The 21434-nt window shown below is 47.0% G+C and overlaps 1 long non-coding RNA gene across 2 annotated transcripts in view; it reads left to right on the top strand.

Annotated features, from left to right (window-relative positions):
- The window catches only part of LOC102157493 (uncharacterized), a 978951-nt gene that overhangs the window by 625158 nt on the left and 332359 nt on the right, over positions 1–21434 (top strand). For both annotated transcript variants that reach the window (XR_014840336.1, XR_014840342.1), the window contains one exon: positions 9864–9954. This is a non-coding gene — a long non-coding RNA (uncharacterized LOC102157493). The remainder of the gene's footprint in view (positions 1–9863; positions 9955–21434) is intronic.

Here is a 21434-nt window from a genome sequence, read left to right as displayed (position 1 = left end):
ACCCTGTTCTGGGAGCTTCAGAAAGGTGGTAGCAAGCTGGGTGTGATGTAGAGGGGCCACTGAGAGCAGAGAGACGGAAGAGGGGCTGCAAGGGCAGGGAGATAAAAGAGATGACCCCACGAAGGTGCAGGACCAGGGTGGGACCTGTGACCACAGAGAGGAGAGAAGGGACACATCTCAGAGGTCAAAGAACAAGATGGGGAAGGGAGCAGCAGTTTTCAAGAAAGAGATCATCTGGCAGATCAACTCCACAGCCCGCGCCACGTCAGTGAACATGCGTAGACATCCTCTCTGCGCCCCACCGAGTGGCTTCCAATGGTTCGAGGCAGCATCTCAGCCCCAGAGACATGACATCAAAAACAAGTCGGCTCTTCCAAGCCTCCTTTGGCTAATGAGCCCCAAGCTTGGGGGTCCTCACCTCCCACCTCATTGTACTTATGAATTTTTAAACATACAGAAAGCACGCTGTTTTTGATTACATGAGCCCTTCCAAAGGAAGCATGGACATAAATTTTGAGATGAACAGCCAAGGGCTTAGAAGCCTGCCTCTCTGTTTCACTTCAATAACTTACCTCAATGAATCCCCAGCAGAAAGCATCTTACATACTTCAGTCCTTGAGAAGATGAGACGTGAATGCTGGGGAATTATAAGACAGAGGGGCTTTATGGCGACAGTGAACAAGCTGAAAATTACAAGGTAATGGAATCTCAGTGGGAGGTCCTGGTACCCTGCCATTAGCTAACTCCGACAATGATTGCTGCAGGATCGACTGGGGTTATGTAAGCACTACAGAGGTTTCTGCACTTTGCATCCTCCTCTGGCGAAGCCCAGACATAATCGCACTTGAAGGCAGAGGATACACCTGGCTGCCAGGAGCTTTGACCTCACAGGAAAATCTACAGAATTACCTGCCTTGCGAACCACTGTCCTATCGGAGATGATTTTCTTCAGAGACCTCGCGCCGTGCAGTCGCTAAGTAGTGTTCAGAAAAGGTGGGAGAGCAGGTCAGGCCTGGGAGGAGATGCTAATCTCCCAGGATATCCCTCTGTAAGCTCTGTCTCTTGTCCCTTTATGGGATCATTGAACCAAAGGACAGCTGAGCCGAGCAGGGACGAAACCCCAGTCAACAGCGTCTTGCCTGTGTTCCCTGCAGCATAGCCACAAAGGCTCCAGGCTGAGGGGGAAACGCAGAGGCAGAGGTGCAACCCTGATTATGGGTTATGCAACCACAACCAAAAGATAGCTCAGGACCTGGTATGCAGGTACCATGTACCTTTCTTCTGACCCTTCCACAAACCTCCCCAGGTGCGATCTTAGCCCTGTTATACAGAAGAAGAGAGAGAGACATCTGTTATCTTGGGGCAAGAGAAAGTTGGATCGCATCGCCCCATCAAATACTCTTTCCCAAAAGTTGGTTCTTTGAGGATTGTCTTTATGATTTCTGTCCTGTCCATGCACTGTACATTTTTTTTCATCACTTACATATCTTTAAATCAAGTTGCCTGTCTTGGCCAGGCTTTGCTTAGTGAAACACAGCAGAGGGGCAGGGTACAGCGTAAGAGAAGCCAGGTGCTGGACCGGGTCCTGTCCCACTTGAATCAGGCTGATTTGGGTAGAAAGTAGAGTTTATCAGGAAGAGCCCTGAATCACGGTCTTGGCATGCTTTAGCATCTCGGAATCCAAGGTGAGACACGGAGGAGGTGGCAGACCTCGCTGAAGGATGCATGGCGGATGGACAGAGCTTTGGCCATAGAGGATTCTGTGGGCAGCTTGCAGGGAGGAGACCATGACCTGCACCGATTTCCGCCCTCCATGGTGACCTTGAATGTGGGGTTTTGGTCCCCAGGAGGAGCTGGCTGGAGCAGAGCACAGGCACAGTGCCTGGGTGCTGGGACACTCGCCAGGTCAGGGGGGTTAGCACAAAATGAGAGACAGACTCTGCTTTTAGAAGTGAAAGCAAGGCAGGAGATGTGGCTGGAACGCTCTGCAAACGCCCGCACATCAGGGGCTGGAGGATAGAAAGAACTTGACTTTGGAGCCATAGCACCTCCCGTCTCCCTGTTCTGCAGCCTTCCTTAACACAGAGGAGTAAATGCAGGTGGGCAGAATCTGTAGGTGGATGTGTGAGGCCCCAGCTGTAGGGAGATGAAGGCTGGGAGGCAGGAAGGGGACCTGGCAAGCCTGGCTCAGTGGCAGCAGCCTGTGCTTCTGTTAAGATAACAAAGGTTTGCTTTCACGCCCTGAGGGGGAAAGAATGCAGGTCAAGTGCTTGCCCCAGTGAACCCACGGTGCTGCTGACCCCCGCCCCCTACTCGTGGACAAGAAAACATTTCCAGTTTGTATTGATAAGCTCATGCCAACAAGAGCTGGGCTGTCATCCCGAGTCAGTGGTAAAAATGCAGCTAATTATGTAAAATGGGATGAAGTGCTAAATCCAGAACCATGTCAGAGGGAAGGAGAGAGAGAGGCTTGAGGGAGGGAGAGCGTCCTAAGGAGTCAGGGTCCTCTCGGCTGCCAGGGGCCTTTGGCATCTGCTCTGTGCCCCCTTTTCACATTGTTCTGAGAAGCAGCAGGATTAGTGTCCAAGGCCTGAAATTCAGTTCAGTTTATCTACTGTTTTCTAGGAGCTCATCATGTATAGAAAAAAAGAGGGAGGAGTTCCCGTCGTGGCTCAGTGGTTAGCGAATCTGACTAGGAACCACGAGGTTGAGGGTTTGATCCCTGGCCTCGCTCAGTGGGTTGAGGATCTGGCATTGTCATGAGCTGTGGTGTAGGTTGCAGACGCGGCTCGGATCCTTCGTTGCTGTGGCTCTGGCGTAGGCCGGTGGCTACAGCTCCGATTAGACCCCTAGCCTGGGAACCTCCATATGCCGCAGGAGCGGCCCTAGAAAAGACAAAAAAAGAGAAAGAAAGAAAGGAAGGAAGGAAGGAAGGAAGGAAGAGAAAGAAAGAAAGAAAGAAAGAAAGAAAGAAAGAAAGAAAGAAAGAAAGAAAGAAAGAAAGGGAGTTCCCTGGTGGTGCAGCAGGTTAAGGATCCAGCATTGTCACTGCTGTGGCGTGAGTTTGATTCCTGGCCCAGGAGCTTCCCCATGCCATCCATGTGACCAAAGAAAAAAAGAAAGCAAAGTTACTCAGTCAAGCAAGCCCCCAAACAGAAGTTTTTCTAGCTGGTTTGGCTATAATGCTCTGCACATACTTTCTGCTGTGTTATTTGCTTTTCTGGATGCATCTGCTCATCAGCGTGGAGTGAGCTGGCTTCAAATGTGTGCCATAAATCACCTAGAGAGAGTGTCCCTCCTTCCCATTTTAGAGAAGGAAGAATTAACATCTCTGGAATACCTACTATGCATCAGGAACTGTGATAGATATTTGATGTGCATGATCTCATTTGACTCTTGAAATCCCACAGGTTAAGCGAAGTTGTGCTACGGTAACTATGTCTAAACCTCCATGGCTTAAGGTGTGCAAGTTAATTTCTTGCTCACGGTGCATGTCTATTGCACGTGGGCTCTGCTTCTCGTGGGACTGGGGCCGGGGGGATTGCCTTCATCTTGGATGGCACCGGGGGCTATTCTCTCTACAGAAAGGTAACTCTGGAGAGGACACACCAGCAGGAAAGCTCTCCTGCCCCAAAGCAACATATGCTCAGCTCCATTGAGAACTCATTACCTGATAGTTACATGGCTGCATCCTGCCCCAGAGGAGCCAGGACATAGCATCCTACCCTGTGCCCAGAAGGCAGAGAATGGAAAATAGTTGCCAAAAAGCACCATGGCTTCCATTGTTTCTTAAAATAATACCTAGCTCGCAGGGTTGTTGGACTATTCTCATTTTGCAGATGAGGTTTCTGAAGCTTGGAGAACTTGATGAACTCAATCCAAATCCAAAGAGTTTTTAATACCTTCATACAATTTCTTTTCCTTTCAGTGTCCGTGAATCTTTGTTTCCTAGTAAAGCTAGCATGTGAGTAAACTGACAAAATGGAACATCTCAGCCTCAAAGCTGGTTGCCAGACTCTCCAATGGCAGGCACCTTGCAAGGTCTTGCCCAGATGGCTGGCCATTTCACTGGCCTCTCCCCTGGGAACCCTTTTTTTTTTTTTTTTACTATAAAATTTAAACTCGGGTGAGATTCTCCAGGGGGCAGTCCCATAGAATGCTAGTCGCATTGCGTGCCAAGCAGGATTCCATTAAATATCCTTAGGAAACATACACTTTGGAATATGCTGTTATACACAATGTTAAATAGATTTCATCACGGCAGATATTTTTCCAAGGATGGCATTTACGGATATGCCTTGTGATTCTCCAAAAGAGAGACTCGAGCACGTGATGTATCCCAAATGCATTTGCTTTAGTTTTCTGGAAAACCAATTAACAAGGAAACACTGGACCCAGATATTAGTGAGTGATAATGAGACTCATTGCGCATTGCAAGAGCACGGAGCACCAACTCCTTTCATGACGTGGCTCTGGAATAGGAAAATTCAGGACAGGAGCATCAATTACCACACAAACTTAGCTTCTCTCATCCCAGGTGCTGCCGACAGAGATCAAACGAGTATGGCCTTCAATGATTTAAACAAATAATTATCATATTGGCAGTTGTCATTTGCTAGGCAGGGTGGGAGTGCAGTTTTTTAAGTCTTCAGCCCAGTTGGCTGATTCTCATCTTCATTTTATAGATAACTAAGACGCAGATGCCAATTTCACTATGCCAGTTAGACACTGAACCTGGCTCCCTGCCTGGGGTCTTTCACTCTGCTACTTGGTGACTCTGCCAGGTCTCCTGCAGGGACTGGTATAGAGCTGAAGGGAACATTATGGGCCCAAGCTTACCAAGCTCAGTGGAGGGTCATTTGCACTCTTCAGTAGGACTTCCGCAACCTCTTCTCCGTGCATACTGTGCATGGGACTTGTTGGTCCTCAACCTTGGCTGCCTATGAGCATCACTGGAGTTTTACAAAATGCCCCCGTCCAGGCTGGGCACCATCCCCGTGAACTCAGAAGCTCCGAGGTTGGGAGCCCACCATAGCTATTTTTTGAAGCCCTGGGATTCCAAAGTGCAGCCAGGAGAACCAGTGTCATGGCAACTGCCTGACCTGTGGGGAGAATCAACCTCACTCGCAGCTCCTGTATCACGCACTTCCCAGTTGGAAAGTGAGATGTAGAAATCAATCTGTTCCAGGAAGAACTCTTTTTTTTTTGGCTGCACCATGGCATACAAAACTTCCTGAGACGGGATCAGACCTGCGCCACAGGAGTGACCCAGGCCACAGCAGTGACAAGGCTGGATCCTCAGCCACTTGTCCACCAGGGGACTCCTGGGAAGAACTCTTTTCGATGTTAAGATAAATCCCTTTTATTTAAGGAATTCCATATTCTTTGGGGAGGAGCAAAGACTAGCTTTGGACCATCCAGGATTCTGACTTTATTGCCAGCCATGCTTGGGAATGACTTCATCTCTCTGGGCCTCAGTTTTTTTTGTGTTTTTGTTGCATCCATAATAACACCCTCTGCACAGACAGGTGCAAGGAGGAAAGGAGACGACGTTGAGTACTTGGGGCAGGTGTCCAAACAGGACAGTTCCCTTTCTTTCCCTTCACTGTTCCCTCTTCTTCCTGGACTTTCATTTAAAATGAATCTAGACTTTTTAGCATTTCATGGTTTGTCCAAAAACTAAGACTGTTGGCATTGCCACCAAGTCCTGCCATGGGACCTGGGAGGGCACGGAATAAGTGATGGCTTTTATCATTTTCTGTTGGCTCTGGCTACATTATTATTAGTGCTGCCATTGTGATAGCCTTTGTTTAACTTGAGGAATCTGAGTCAATGTTCATTTAAATCAGTGAAGCTCAACAGAGACAAATATGTGTATACCGCTTCCATTCTTAGATGCACTAATTGCTCGCCCGACTCTCTAAATTCTAATTAAAACCATTCCACCACATCATTTTATTTTATTCCTTTCAGCTTGTAATGAAAGCATATTCTGGCCAACTCTCCGAAAGAAAGGAAGAGATTCTGCTTGGGTGTTTGAAGAAGGAAATGGGATGAAGTCCCCTGAGGCGGGGACTTGGTTGTTGTGGTTTAACAAGAGCAACTCCTTGGTGTCTGGAGATCATTTCAGGGGAAGCTATTGACGCTGCTTTTGAACTTTCGATTTAGCTAGATTAGAGCTAAATTTAAGAATTCGATTCTTGGAGTTCCCGTCGTGGCGCAGTGGTTAACGAATCCGACTAGGAACCATGAGGTTGCGGGTTCGGTCCCTGCCCTTGCTCAGTGGGTTAACGATCTGGCGTTGCCGTGAGCTGTGGTGTAGGTTGCAGATGCGGCTCGGATCCCGCGTTGCTGTGGCTCTGGCGTCGGCCGGTTGGCTACAGCTCCAATTCAACCCCTAGCCTGGGAACCTCCATATGCCATGGGTGCGGCCCTAAAAAGACAAAAGACAAAAAAAAAAAAAAAGGAATTCAATTCTTCCTGTGTTTATTGAATACTGCGGCATGCCCAGGGACAGAATCCTTATGTGAATTTTGTGCTCACCAGTCAAGAATGCAAATGGCAAATGGAGCCTCAGGGCACGGTCTCCTCTCTGAAGCAGACCTCTGCATGCCCTGCTTAGGTCATTTCCTTGCTTTTGCCTTCCTGATTTTGGTTGGTTGTAATCATTGGGCCCCCAGAGCTCATTTTATTTGCTTCTCATTCCCTGGTTCCACCCTCGCTATTCTGCTAATCACAGGCTGCTCTTTTTTCGGGGGGCGGTGGCGGGGAGTATATATTGGACAGACTCCAACTACCTAGGTTAGTTGTTACACATGTGGCCTTTACTACCCTTAATATAAAGATTGTCTTTACAAACTTATAAGAAAACCCAAGGCCACGGTAGAGCAACAAAAACATACGTCATTAGCAACATAAAAATACGAATGGTCAAATATGATACATATTAAAACAAGCTTAAGATACTGTTTTCCATCCATCCGATTAACAAAGGATGGTCATTTTGGGTAAGGTTGGTGAGCGGGCACATTGAAAGGTGCAGGTAAGAGGAGAAATGGGTATCAGCTCCTCTCTTCACGAGCTCAGGGTCCAGGACAAGAATGTAACCGGGGGTCCCGATACCCTATGTCTACATGTTTAAAAGTTACAAAGGGAGTTCCTGTCATGGCTCAGTGGAAACAAATCTGACTGGCATCCATGAGGACGCAGTTTCAATCCTTGGCCTCGTTCAGTGGGTTAAGGATCCGCTGTTGCCATGAGCTGTGGTGTAGGTTGCAGATGTAGCTCCCATCCTGCGTTGCTATAACTGTGGCTGTGATGTAGGCTGGCAGCTACAGCTCCGATTCAACCCCCAACCTGGGAACCTCCCTATGCCTCAAGTGCGGCCCCAAAAAGACTAAATAAATAAATAAATGAAATGAAATGAAATGAAATGAAAGTTACAAAGAAAGCTAACAAACTGTTAAGTATGTTCAATCTGCCTACCTTGACAAATACACCTACCTAATGACACGGATGCATTTATCATTCTTGGATTCCCAGGAGGTGTTGGGTAGAACTTGATGGCTCCTGTCCCCCCAAACCTGTCCCACGACTCTACCCTCCCCCAGCTCCATCTGTACTGTGAGGCTTTGGTACATATGCATATGGACACCCCAGCTGCACATCCAAGATCTTTCCAGGTGCCCATTCACCCCCACAGCCTGTCGTAAGCACAGTGCCGTTCTTGAGAAAACAAGCCTCTGGGGAGAGACTCTGAGGCCCTGGAATCAGGTGTGGTACCCAGAGGCAGGCAATCCCAAGACCCCAGGCACCTGGAGCAAGATCTAGCAAGTCCGAGGTCATGGGCACCCAGTGGATTATCCCCTTGGCCCATAGGAAGGGCTATGGGTCAGAGGAGGCCAGAGAGGGGCCCAGGAACGTGTGGGACCAGAGCAGGGCCCGTCCCACCAAGGTCAGTAGTAATCGGTGTTATTTTTCAGAGAAAAAAATCAGACCGTGTGCTTTCACCCAGTTGAAAATGTTGGAGGCATGTTCTCCAACTGTTTCCTAGAAACAATGTCCCAGACATCTAGTCTGAGAATTAGAACTTTCTACAGAAAACTCAACACATGAATCGGACACATGAGGTTACGGGTTTGATCCCTGGCCTCACTCAGTGAGTTAAGGATCTGGTGTTGCCGTGAATTGTGGTGTAGGTCGCAGGTGAGGTTCGGATCTGGTGTTGCTGTGGCTGTGGTGGAGGCCCGTGGCTACAGCTCTGATTGGACCCCTAGCCTGGGAACCTCCACCTGCCGCAGGTACGAGCCTAAAAAGACAAAAAGACCGAAAAAAAAAAAAAACCTCAACACAAAAGTAAAATAAAACTTACATCGAAAATATTATTTGGTAATATTATTTATCATATCCCCCTTAAAAAAAAAAAACCACAGCCTAAATATCTAACAATAAATCAGTGCTGTATCAGTTATGATACTCTCCAAATATGGCTTATACTGTTCAGAGTCCAAAGTTCTAAGAAATAATTTGTGATACACGATGTTAAGGGAAGTATTTAATACATAACAGCAAGTGGTTAAACAATCAAGATGTGGAACTCTTCATATATTAGCTCTTAAACCGTAGAAAAACACTTACATGCAAACGCGCCAGAAGAGAATATTAGCTGCTCTTGATGAAGTGGGTGGGCATGAAGGAATGGATGTCTGGGTCATATTTTCTTCTTTATGTAAGCCTGTATTTGGAAATTTTTCTGAATAACAGCTTGTTAATTTTACTCTTAAAAAAAAAGTACACATTCTTGTAGATATTTCAAAATAGGGAATAAATGCACCACAGAAATGATTGTTGCAGATGTAGTTTTTGCTTTGGGAGTGCATTTGGAGTTGCTTATTACATCGTTAAAAATAAATAAATTGATACACAAGCAAACAAACAAGCACTAGGATATGCAGGGAGTCGTGATCAAAGTGTGCTGTGAGTCAGAAATAGGATTAATTCTGTACAACGGAGTCCCAAATATAAAAATAAAGAGTAGGGGTTCCTGTCATGGCTCAGCGGTAACATCTGACTAGTATCCATGAGGATGCGGGTTCCATCCCTGGCCAGTGGGTTAAGGAACTGGTGTTGTCCTGCGCTGTGGTGTAAGTTGGAGACACAGCTTGGATCTGGTGTTTCTGTGGCCGTGGCATAGGCTGGCAGGTACAGTTCTGAGGCGACCCCTAGCCTGGGAACTTCCATGTGCCGCAGGTGTGGCCCTGGAAAAGAAAAAAAAAAAAAAAAAAAAAAAAAAAAAAAAAGATAGGCAATGGGATCCTACTGTAAAGCACTGAGAACTGTGTCTGGTTGCTCGTGACAGAGCATGATAATGTGAGAAAAAAGCATGTATACATGTATGTGCGACTGGGTCACTGTGCTGTGCAGCAGAAAATTCACAGAACACTGTAAATCAGCTATAATGGAAAACATAAAAATCATTATAAAAAAAGTAAATTCATGCTAAATACAAAAAAATAAAGATATAAGCAGAAATGCAGGTCCAAAAAGAAGAGGTAAAAGAAAGCTTTGCTGACTGCAAAGGTAAATATAGTGATGTGACTTTTTTTCTGAGCTTCCTGGCAGGTGGAGCAAAGAAATTCCCCCACTGACACCTCTTTCTGTTTGTAATCAGCACCTGCAAGGGCAGGTGATTTACCACATTGCAGTCTTGTTCTGTCGCTGCCTCTCTAGAGGGTGTCCTCCCCATCTCCGCTTTCCAGCTTGTGGAAAGGGCACACTAAAAAGAGGTTGAACTGCGCTGTTTCTGACATTTAACGTAACTTGAGTCTCAGAGGATGAGTCAAGGCATTTCTCTGCCCTTCTAGGTCCCAAGAAGTTTCCAGAACAACTCAGTGTTTCCTTGGGATGGAGCTTTCCAGCAGCCAGAGAGGAAAAATCCCTGTCTCTTGTTTGAAGGTGGGTACAGAGAAGAGCTGATCAGGCAATCGGAATGGAAAAATGATAACGACATAGAGTTCCCGAGGGGAAAAGCTTGGGGGAGGAAATTTCCTAAGTACTATGAATGAGGCAGAATAAAGTTTGGGGGTGCTCCAAGACCACCATCCTTGGTGGCACTGCCTGCAAGTTCGGGGTGCCCAAGACCACCCTCAGCTTCCATAATTTGCTGGAAGGACTCACAGTCTTGCTGAAAGCGATAAGAGTCAATGTTACATTTTATTATGGCAGAATAATATCAATTAAAATGAGCCAAGGGAAAGGACACATGGGGCAGAAGCCAGGAGAGTTTTGACATGAAGAGTTTCTAGCTGACCTCTCCCACTGTACTTATGGACAGCACTGTCTGCTCCTGGCAACAACGTGTGACAATACTCACGGAGCATTGCCAACCAGGGAGCTCACCCAAGACTTGGAGTCCAGAGTTTTTATTAGAGCATCATCGTCTACAAATACTTGACCACCTACATAGCTGACCTCAGACTTGAGCTCCTCCGCAGTTTTAGCTCAAGCCACATGGCCCAAGATCCCCAGCATAAATCACCCAGACTGTAGGGAGTGACCCAGGGTCCTTCAATATATAAAGACACTCTTATCATGCAGGTCATCCCAAGGGCTTAGTGATCATCTCCTGGGAATCAAGGGTGAAGTTATTTCTTTAATGCACAGGCAGAGAGACTTGGATTCTGTAAAGCCAACTCTACATAATGCCATAGGGTATGAAGCTGTCTTAATTGGAGGGGTGCATGCTTTAGGTATTCTGCCTGGCCACCCAGCTCTCTCACCTCTTGGTGGCAAGAATAATCCAGAGCTGGAATAAGACAGGCCGTGGAAGCCGTGTTTCTAAACAGCAGTGGTGCAGGTTGTGTTCCCCAGGAAGTAGTCTCTGAGATGGAGTCCCCTGTGCACCATATTTTATTAAGGAATCCCTGTGGGAGACAGAAAAAACAGCCCCCCGGAACCTCTTAATCCCTGGAACCTGTGACTGTGTCACCTTATATAGCAGAAGGGACTTTGCAGATACGAATAAGTTAAGGATCTTGAGATGGGGAGATTATCCAGGATTATCTGGTTGAGTCCACTACAATCTCAAGCATTTGTACAGTAGGGAGGATCCGACATCAGGAGGGTCAGAGTAAAAGAAGATGTGACAACAGAAGCAGAGGGCGTAGAGAGAGATGTAAAGATGCTTGTACCACTGGCTTTGAGGACGGAGGAAGGGGCCATGAGCCCAGGAAGAAGCCAGTCTCAAGAAGCTGGAAAGAGCAAAGAAAGAAATTCTGCTGCAGAGCCTTCAGAAGGAGCACAGCCCTGCCAGCATCTTCCTTTAGCCCAGTGAAACCTATGACCTCTAGAACCATAAGAGAATACATCTGTGTTGTTTGAAGCCACCAAATGCTAGTTGCTTACAGCATCACAGGAAACCAATATGGTTCCTTTGGGGTGAGAGGAAGCAGGAGAGGGGAGAGAGATATCAGGCAGTGATGCTGAAGGTTCAAGGACAGCCTTGACCAATGGCCTGGGGAGTGAGAGAGAGAGCCCTTCAGAGTGGCCCCTGATTGGGCTGAGACAGCCAGGCCTTCATGCTCCTGCTGCTGTCGAACCCAATTCCATGTGCCTGATGCACAGGGAGGCCAAACAAATGGAAATATCAGCACTTGGATCAGAGCAACGTTGATTTACTGCAGGGTCACGCAAGGAGAGTGGAGCAGCTCATGCTCAGAAGACCCGAACGCTCCCTGATAGATTTGAGGGAAGATGTTTTTATCGGCAGCATTTGGGGGGAGGGCTGCAGGGTGTGTAACCCTCCTCTGCTTGGTGGCGATGCAGCAGGGTGGTGGTCCAAAAACCCCCCACCAGCCTTCTGGTTCCAACCAGTCTGGGGTCTTCATGCTTGTGCTCAACCAGAGGTCACCATCCTCCCCTGCACGAGGCCCTTAGTTCCTACAGAAGAATCTGAGATTTGTCTCAGGTGGTATCACGCATCCGCCCACTGAATGGAAGAACCAGGCCAGGGCCCCAGGTGCTACTGCATTTTCTCTCTGCCTTCCCTCACTCCCCTAATTAGAAACTGCTTGAAACTGCCCTTTGGAACTCAGGGAAGGTCTAGGTTTTTTCCTACAAACAAGAAATGAGGGACACTGAAAGGCTTTTGCGCGTGGGTGGGCCCCATGGGTCTGGCTTGGTTTCCCTGCCTCTACCCATCGCTGCAGCAGATGCATCACAAAGCGGCTGATCAAAGTGGCCACCTGCCAGGGGCTGCCAGACAACACACCCCCAGCTTCTGGGGCAACAAATCCTTCCTTGTAAGAGAGTTGGACATCGTAGCCTAGTATCCACCCAAGTTGGCTTGTGGACACAGTCAACTCTGTTCCCCCTTGACTTCTTGCTTGGGTCAGAGGAGGGAGAAAGCAGATATATGCCCTTGCTTTGTTCTTGGGGGCGAAGCCATTTTTGTGAAGGTTCCAGCCATGGTTAATCCTCGGTGCATTCGGTTAATTAATTCATGCAGGCGACAGAGGAAGAGGGCTGATCACAGAGGTAGCCGTTCATGCTTACTCCAAACGGGTGGTTCTTCCATCTTTATGTTTGCGTACTAAAAATAAACTAACAGTTCTCTGGGGGTGAGGTGGCTGCCAGGATACAAGCCTCAAAAGAAGTCACGAGGTCTGGCCGAGAGCTGTGGCTAGGGGAGGCTGAAATAATAATAGTGATAATAACAGCCAACACTTCTTTTTTGCTTGTCATGTATAATTCCATGTGCTTTACCACGTGGTGAACTGGAGTGTGATCTGCAGACAGCAGTGCCTGCAAGCTCATCAGAAATGCAGACTCAGTTCTCATCCCAGACCTACTCAACGGAAGCTGCAATTTAACAGGATAGTCAGGTCGTTTATCTGCAGGTTAAAGTTTGAAAAATACTGCTTTACATGTGTTAGCTCTTTTAATTCTCAAAACAAAACCGCACAAACAAACAAAAACTTGGAGGGAGCTACTATCCTTGTTCCTGTTTTATAGATGATGGCATTTAGGCGCAGAGGGATTAAATGATATGCCAGATCCCACAGCTGATAAATGCCAAACGGGATGCAGCTGAGGTCGTCTGTTGCACAGTATGAACTCTTGAGCTATCCTGGTCCTGAAAGAAATGGCTTGGGTGTTACACAGGGCTGGGTTCACACAGTGTGTCTTTCTTGCTGGTTCTGTGCCTCTGGGCAGGTTCTTTAACCTCTCTAGGCTGTTGTGTCCTCATTGGTGAAATGGGTCAAGAATGTCACAGGGCTCTTGTGAGGCAACCTAAGAAAATGAAGAGTTCCCATCATGACTCAATGGTTAGTGAACCTGACAAGCATCCAGGAGGACACAGGTTCAATCCCTGGCCTTGTTCAGTGAGTAAGGATCTGGCGTTGCTGTGACCTGTGGTGTAGGTCACAGTCGTGGCTTGGATCCTACATTGCTGTGGCTGTAGTGTAGGCCAGCAGCTTCAGCTCAAATTGGACTCAAAGCCTGGGAGCCTCTTGTGCCTTGGGTGTGGCCCTAAAAAGACAAAAGACAAAAAAAAAAAAAAAAAGAAAGAAAGAAAATGCATGTGAAGCCCTGAGCTAGCCATCAGTGTTCATTTCTGTTGTGATCACTGATAGGTTTATCATCACCATTGCCATCATCACTGTTATCCTTTTGTCATCATGGTCATTGTCATAATTATCATCATCCCACCATCATGACCATCATCAGCATTGCCATTCATCACCACGGCCATCATCACTACCATCATCATTTGCATCATCACCATCATCATCATTGCCATGGTCATTATCATCACCATCATCATCATTGCCATCATCATCACCATCATCATTGCCATCATCATTATCATCACCATCACTGCCGTCATCCTATCATGGCCATCATCATTGCCATCATCATTGCCATTGTCATTATCATCACCATCATCATCATTGCCATCATCATCACCATCATCATTTGCATCATCACCATTATCACTGCCATCATCCAATCATGGCCATCACCATTGCCATCATCACTGTTACATCACCATCATCATCATTGCCATCGTCATTATCATCACCATCACTGCCATCATCCAATCATGGCCATCACCGTTGCCATCATCACTGTTACTCACATCACCATCATCATCATTGCCATCGTCATTATCATCACCATCACCATCATCACCATCAGGTGAAGGTTGCCAGGATGAGGACTCAGGCCTAAGAAGGACAGAAGATGCAGAAACTCATGAAGAAGTCACAAGGCTGGAGTTCAGGATTGGTTCTGACAGCTGCCTCGGTACACTAACCACAGAACCCATTTCTTCAACCTCCCTAAGCCCTCCTGAGGTTTGCGACTCCTATGCTGTGCTCTTGCTGCCCGTCCAGAATTGATAGCCCTGACTAAATATCTTCCTGGGATAGATAACTGGAAGGCAGCATTCTCTCCAAGTTGTGGTTGCTGTGGAAACAGGTATCCCCCAGGACCAGAAAAATGCTGGCAGAGACTTGGCTTCTCAGCTCCTGGAAAATAATCGTTCACTTTCCCCTGTGCTTGTAATTCCCAAGGAACGTTTATCAAAAGAGCGCATGCTGTGCGGCCCCCAACCTGACTCTCACCTCTGCTTTGTGGCTGTTGGAGGGAGCGTGTCTTCTGGCCTGTATCTGTGTCTTTGCAGTTGGTGCTGGTGGGCTGGGATAGGACTGGTGTTGACTCTTGGAGATTTATTTTTGTTACTGAGCCTTGTGTTTTCTTGCAGCTCCTTGAAAAACATCTTCTTATTTTCTGGGATTCCTCCTAGGAGCACCGCCTCCCTTATGTAAAAGAAGGCCAGAATCCTCAAGGCCTTAGCACTCCAGGAAGGGAGCAGTGGCTCACCAAGTAGCTCTGTCCCCCGGGGGGTTTGTGTTCCTTTCAGATCAAGGTGTTGTATTTGGATTCCCACTGTGTCCCCTTTAACCCATTGGTGTGTGTGTGTGTGTTCTTGTAGACACAAATAACTTCTTGTTTTCTTAGCACAGCTGAGAGATGCTAAAATGTTAAAAAAAAAAAAAAAAAAGAACTGAAGTAGATAGCAATGAAAAGCAAACAAAAAACAATAGCAAAAAAGAGACACTAAAAACAGTCCAATGGTAGCTCCCGCCATGGCTCAGAGGTAATGAATCTGACCAGTATCTGTGAGGATGTGGGTTCAATCCCTAGCCTTGCTCAGTGGGCTAAGGATCCAGCACTGCCTTGAGCTGCGGTGTAGGGCACAGACACAGCTCAGATTCTGCATTGCTGTCACTGTGGCATAGGGTGGCAGCTATAGCTCCAATTCAACCCTTAGCCTGGGAACCTCCATATGCTGCAGGTGCCGCCCTAAAAAAAAAAAAAAAAAAAAAAAATCCAGAACTCCTGGATAGAAAGCTGCGCTCGGTCCCTGAGTTCTGGGGGTCCTGCTGTGCAGGGTCTTTCTCCTCCCCAAGCCCTTTTTACCTCCCAGGACTGGCTTCGTCCATTTTTGAACCTGCCCTGATTCCATCATAAGGGAGATGGTGACCTGGTCACTTCTTGAAACAAAGGCCCAGAAGAAAGATTTTAAAGTCTGGTGTCTGTCCCTTGCTTCCCAAAGAGAAAGAAAACTTTCTAGAATAGACGAGGACACAGAGAAAATATAGGCACGAAGCTCTCCTGGACCCCAAACCACCCACCCTTCTCTCTGCCTTTCTCCAGAGGGGAGAGTCGCTCTTCACGGTGAGTCAAGACAAAGGAAGAGCGGTTTGAATGCAGAGGCCATCCTCACCTTATCTGGAGTCTTTTCTGCTCTGAAATAAGCCAGACTCCCTCCTTCCCTCCCTTTCTTTCTCTTTTTCTTCCTTCCTCACCTGCATACAATAAATACTGAGTTTCAACAGTGTGCAAAGTGCACTGAATGGGGCGTTGATTTGAAACCATTTGTTTCAACACATTTTTCATTTCTAAAGTTCTCAGGCTGAACAGCACGGTACCTTGCAAATAATGAAGCCGGTCTATATGTTCACTCTTCTTTTCTCGAACACACCCCCTTCGGGAAGTCTGCACACGTATGTGTTCTCGGTCCGGGTAAACGTGTGTTCGTGTTTGGTTAGACACAGGTGCCAGAATGTGTGTGGATGTGTGTGTGTGGGCCTGCTTTTGGAATCCAGCTTGTCGGTCGTGTTCCTTTTGTGCCTGTGGACCCGGGATACTTTTTGGAAGTAGACTTCCCAGGCCATGAGCATCTCAGCAGCCCACCTCCCTCCCCCACATCCTCTGCCGTCCCCACCCCAGGGCATGCTGCAATTTCTGGGGACCTACCAAAAGTTGTTGACCTGATGCCTAGGAGATATAACACAGCTGCTTCATTCAAGTTCCAAAGCAGACCCTGCACCACGGGGAGCCCTTTGTCACACAGATGATGAGAGGGAGGGGACAGATAATGCCCCCCTTCTCCACTGAAGCCTCCCTTCTACCTCCCCCCACCCTCAACACCTGCAAGGGAAACTGGTAAGCCAGCTTGTTCTCTCCTCTCACTGTTCTGGGAACTCTGTTCCTATGAAACAAAGCTTTCCGCCAGCTTTTCCTTCCAAGAAGGAGGGGCTCTCAATCAAGCAAACCCCAGAAGTTGTCGTCCTGCTGTGCTCTCTCTGCTCCCCGGGGGGGGCCGGGTCACTTCCCCACGTCCTTCTCCTTCACGGCCCTCTCAGGCCGCATTATCTACTGCACAAGCCTCGGGAATCCCAGAAGCGAAGGCCCCAAAGGATGACGAGAACCATTTGCTTGTATGGAGTGCCTTTCCGCCAAGGGTCTCCGAGGGGGGCCTTTCAGACAACTACACGTCATCGTTGTAAACGGGGAAACTGAGGACTAAGTAAATTCAGCTCCTTCCTCAGAGACGCAAGGTGGATGATGCAAAGAACAGAGCCCACTGTCAATCCTTCCAAAAGAGTGTCATTTACAACCTGTAAAAATGATGGAGCACGTTATGTTCTCTGAGCCCGTCTCCTTCCTTGACTGCCCTTCTCACCTCCCCAGCCTACCAGCCTCTTCCCGTGGGTCTGCACACCCTAAGCCTCCCGGGGTCCTGCCCTCCTACAATTTCAGCTGGAGAGCTGTGCTCTGGGGGAAAAAAGCCAGAAAGGTCATTAGAATATGCGGAGGCCAGGGTGCCTCCCTCCCTGGAATTTGCTCCTCCATTCATTTAATTCATCCGTCTTATACGTGAGCCTGATTCTGTGACCACACACAGTACCTTCTGTGGGCTGGTCCAGCAGACACATAGGAAACACTGTCTCCTTTGGGACATAGTTGACCCATTACAAGGCTGATGGGTTTTTTTTAATTATTATTCCTCATAATCAAATCTACATACTAATGAGAGTAATAAGTATTGACAAATAATAGGGAATGTTTATATATATTAAGTACCAGGTGTTGAGCTTCATTTTAAGCACTATAGACACATTCTCTCATTTGGTCCTTATCAATTTTCTGAGCCAGAAATTCTTATTATCCTCATATGAAAATGAGGAAACACGACCCAGAAATATTATAAAGTTTTCTCAATGTCTAAAAAGCAGCAGGTATTGAACTTGGGGCTTTAAATATACAATCCCTCGGAGTTCTCATTGTGGCTTAGTGGGTAACGAATCTGACTAGGAACCATGTGGTTGCAGGTTCCATCCCTGGCCTTGCTCAGTGGGTTAAGGATGTGGTGTTGCTGTGAGCTGTGGTGTAGGTTGCAGACGCTACTCAGATCCTGCGTTGCTGTGGCTCTGGCGTAGGCCAGCGGCTGCAGCTCCAATTCCACCCCTAGCCTGGGAACGTCCATATGCCTCAGGAGAAGCCCAAGAAATGGCAAAAAGACCAAAAAAAAAAAAAAAAACCCACAATCCCAAGGCCTTCTGCAAGTCTGAGATGTGCTTGGTTTTCTGTGAAGAAAGGGAGGCATAGGGAGTTCCCATCATGGTGCAGTGGAAACATATCTGACTAGGAACCATGAGGTTGTGGGTTCGATCCCTGGCCTCGCTCAGTGGGTTAAAGTTCCGGTGTTGCCATGAGCTGTGGTATAGTTTGCAGGGGCGGCTCAGATCTGGCATTGCTGTGGCTGTGGCTGTGGCTGTGGTTGGAGGCTACAGCTCCTATTAGACCCCTAGCCTGGGAACCTCCACATGCCGCAGTTGCAGCCCTAAAAAGACAAATAAATAAATAAATAAATAAAGGGAGGCATAGGAGATTAAGGTTATTGCTTAGGGCACATAGTCTGTGAGGGGAAAACAGGCTGGGATCCAAGGTTGCCCATCACCAGTTTTGACTCTTTCTAGCACTGCCCCCACTGGAGTGACAGCTCGTTGAGAACCTGCCCTTCTTTTGCAGTCATAGGGCTGACCCACAACAGACATCCCATAAACACATGCTCCTTCTTTTTATCAAGCTAATGGATTCAAAATTAAATATTGATATTAAATTCTGTGATCCATACTCCTGGGAGTAATAGCATGGGTGATGCAAAGGAGTGAATCATTACTCAATCATGGATGCTTTCCTTTAAAAATGCTTTTATACGTTTGTGTTCGAATACAGGTTTGCTATTTATGGGTTTCGTGTCACTTCTCACAAAATAATGATGGTTGATGATATGGTGGGGTGGTCTGACTCAGGAGAAGTTGGGAGCAACCATATCTCTTGCTGCTCCGTGTCCTGCTGTGCCCAGCCCTGCCCCAGGGTGAAGGAGCCATTGCATGCATGGAGGGCATAGGCTGGCCATCCTGACTGACCTTGGCTTAGAAATGGCTTTTGGTTGACTCGCCCACAGGGTAGACCTGAAAAGTGACATCCTTTCTCCTTCCTTCGTTCCCCCCTCCCTCCTTGCTTCCTCTCCCTTTCTTTGTTACCTTGGTGAACATTGAGAGATTAAGAGATTTTGTCCAGATCTCTGCTTTCTCCTGAGAAAAGTATAATATCTGGCAACATAAGCCCCACATCTGCACTTGGCAGTTACCTAGAGGTAATTAATGAAGGGTCCCTCTTCTAGATGGGCCTGTGCTCTCCACATGGTCTCAGTCTTCATCAGCCTCTGTCACCTCTTTGACACCAAGGCTGAGGGTCAGTGCCAGCAACCCTCAAGCTTATGCAAGTATTTTCCCGACGCTCCGTCTGTTGCACTCATTCGTTCCTGCTACGGCTCTCGTGGCTGAAGGCATGCAAGTTTGTGAGCCCTGCCTTAGGTGACGCAAACCACCCAGGATGAGTAGAAGAGCGCTCTCAGAATGTCAACTCCAGCTCATCCCCGTGGTCCACCTCCCTCGTGTCTTCCCCCGGACAGGACGCCAAATCAATATGGTATGAAGTGGCATGGCTCTGCCTCTAGTGTCAAGCCCATAGAACTTTCTACCTTCTGTCAAGTAACCCTAAAGAAGATAAGCACATGGTCACCTTGAAAATTAACTGCCAAAGAAGTCCAGCCCTTCCATCTTAAACGTTTCCATTAAGTAGATCCCTTTCCATGAAACCACGAGTGGTTTTGTCCCCATCCCAAATGATTTATTTTAGCCCGAAGAGTGCTGGTTTTTCTACTCTGATGTGTTTGCTGTCTGACCTACCCCTTTCCGTGGCAAAAGTAATAATTGGTGTTTCCTTTGAGAAGAGGAAAATCTGTGCCTTATTCTATACTGAGGGTGTGTAAACGGGAACATTGGTTCCATTGCCAAAAGCACTGAAGGGTAAAGCTGCCGAGGACTTGACAGCCTTCTTTGCCTTGCCACAAAGCCCCATGTCAGCAGATTTAGTTGTAAGTTGTATTGAAACATTGACACATTTCTGCCAGCTTTAGTACTTTTCATGGTTATTGTGGGAGGCTGAATTAGTGTTCCCAACTCTTTTTCAGAAGAAAGTTTCTGTCCCTAGCACCTTTTTCCTATGCCTTTGCAATTCCTTGCACTGGAGTCTGTAGATTATTCATCTGGACCCATCTTTGAACTTTGCCATGCACTTGACTTTGATCATTGGAATAAAGGTAATGAGTGACAATCTATCAGTTCCTAGCTGAGGGTGGAAGAAGTTAGCACATTTCCACCAGCCCTGTTAGACCTCCACCAAATGTAATGAGAAAGACATGCCCCAGCTAGCTGTTGCTCTTGGATCTTAGAATGAAAATGCAGGGAACAAACATAGCCTAGCTGAGCCCAGCTACGATCAGCCAAACCACAGCCAAACATGGAGCCACAAGCTTGAAACAAATATTTGTTGTTGCAAGTCACTGAGATTGGGTTATTTGTATGCAACATTCGAAACAAAAATTTGGCTAGTACAGCTGGGGGTGGGAGAAAAAGATTACTTGTTCTTGTCTGCCAATTATTGAGAATTTTGGTTGTATTGTACCATGTCACTACGCTTTTATCTGCTTACTCTACAAATGAGCTTTTCCTGAATTTTTGGGTTGTCTTTGCCATTTTCAGTCTGTTTCTGTGATGTCACATGCAAATAAGTTTCATTAGACCACCCTGTTAGATTGACACTAGTACACATTTTCTGTGATAAGTGAAGATACTCGCTTTAATGGCATCATTTGCTGGGAACCACAAGTTTACCAGATACTGTAAAGAAAGAAGAAGGAGCCTGGTTCCCCCCACCACACCCCCCAAACAAGAGTGGGTTGAAGAGGCATCTTATTATTTGTCAAGAGCTAAGATGAGCATCTTACTCTTCCAACTCAAAAATCCTAGGTGTTTCCATCTACCTGAGTCCACCAGCTTCTACTTTTCAGTGGAAAATGGCAACACTAACTCCCCTGGCTTCTGTTATCTCAATTCTGTGGGCAGTTTGAGAACTAGTCCCATCGGTCCTCTTTTCTGTTCATTTACAGTCATCTTGTTGGGGTCACAGATAAGTACCCAACTCATTAGGCGCTGACCCCTACTGGGGCAATCATCATAAACCACCATGAGCTCTTCCCAGTTCAATTGATGTGTAAACTCTTTAAGGACCAGATGAAATGAACAGGAAAGATTTTCTGGTTTAGTTTAATTGCTTCTCAGGTGGCTTCTCATTTACCAAGCTCTGCTACAAGTAAAGAACCAGAACTACCCTAGTGAAACTAATATAAAAGACCTAAGTACTTTGGGGAATACAGCTTGATTCAACAGATCCCAGGGAACCTGCATTGCCAGATTGGAAAGAAAAACTGTTTCAGTCTACTTGGTGTGCTGCTGCTGGTTCTTCTCTCCTTTGCATTTGCATAACTTAAAAATTGCCTTCTCTTTCGATTTAATGAGCAGATGGCATTGTCCACAAGTTCCCTGTTCTTTAAAGTGTAAGAAACGATGGCTACCTTAAACGTGAGTCAGGGCGTCAGATATCTATTGGGATGTCTTCCTTGGGATGCATTTGGAAGGCATCAAGGAAAAGATGGCTTGACATTGCAATAA

This window comes from Sus scrofa, chromosome 3, assembly GCF_054392235.1.
Source record: "Sus scrofa isolate SSC_HxYL_T2T_F1_AM1 chromosome 3, Sscrofa_HxYL_maternal_Yorkshire_Landrace_v2.0, whole genome shotgun sequence".
NCBI classification, from domain to species: Eukaryota; Metazoa; Chordata; class Mammalia; order Artiodactyla; family Suidae; genus Sus; species Sus scrofa.
The sequence above is the reverse complement of the archived record's forward strand: the minus strand, read 5'-3'. Positions and strand labels throughout refer to the sequence as shown.